Raw genomic sequence first — 1,192 nt, 5'->3', positions numbered from 1 at the left:
AGGACAACAATTATTATAGATCCTCTTAACAAGTTTTAGTTTTAGTAGAGCTTTTACGGTTCTCGCAACTGCATACGGTCATATGAGCTCCAGAAGATTAGAGAGGTGTTACAAGAAAGTAACAAACATAAAAAAAAGAAGGAGGGGAGATAAAGACGATAGATGTTTGATAGGAAAGAAGAAGCAAACCACACCAGAGCACCCGCCGACCTCCCACATTCTCTTAATAACGGACACGTCAGATTCTCGGCGAGAAGACAGTAGACATTGTTACTAATGTAGACATGAACGAACCTGCCATTTCTTGCGTAAATCTTCTTTGTCTTTACTTAATGATAATGTGCACCGCACCCAAAAGGTGTTGAGAGCGACGGGTATTTGGACTCGTTTCTTCTATACGAGACTGAGCAGGCTTAGAACGTTGATTTCAGAATCTAAGGCTTCATTGGCCTCTATGGAAAGTTATGAATAAGATTGTTCGAAATTTTAAAGTGTTGTTTAGAAAGTTGTTTTAAATTTTGATTTAAATCTAAAGCCTAGTTACACTCGATTTTTAGCGTTTCAAAAATTTTTAATAGAAGTATTGACCTGTATCAAGCTAAGAAATGAACCGTTGAGAAAAAAAACCCAACTTGTTTCGCGTGCTCATAATATGACCTTATGCAGTTGCGAGCGCCTTAAAACCCCATACTAAACTAACTAAGGCTTCCTGAAACTGGTGGTCTTTTTTTGTTGTTGGTGTTGTTGTAGATGCTGTTTCTGGTGTCACTACTGATGTTATTGTTGTTGGTGATGCAATTTTCATTGTGCTTGTTGCTGTTATGTCAATGTTTAAGGAGCGTATTCGACATATTTCCCTCTTCGAAGGCCGAACATGGAAGGTGTGGTGCGTTCCATCCCTCTGGAGTGGGATTACCCTTGCAAATCCGTTTTTAAAAGATAATCTAGCAAGATTTTCACATCAGATCCTTGACAGTCAGACAGTCAGACAGACAGACAGACACAGGAAGTGACAATACGCGCGCATGCGCCGCAGCTACACCTATCTTTATCATCATGTATGTACCGACTTCCTAGCGCGGCCCTGCTCTAAGCTCCCCTAATCTCCGCTCTCGTTCTCCCCCACCTCGCGTGGCTTTCATAAATCGTAGACGGGGGTGTTGGGGCACTCGGTGGGAGGCAATTTAATTAA

The sequence above is a fragment of the Aplysia californica genome, unplaced genomic scaffold (assembly GCF_000002075.1).
Source record: "Aplysia californica isolate F4 #8 unplaced genomic scaffold, AplCal3.0 scaffold00280, whole genome shotgun sequence".
Taxonomy (NCBI): Eukaryota; Metazoa; Mollusca; class Gastropoda; order Aplysiida; family Aplysiidae; genus Aplysia; species Aplysia californica.
The sequence above is the reverse complement of the archived record's forward strand: the minus strand, read 5'-3'. Positions refer to the sequence as shown.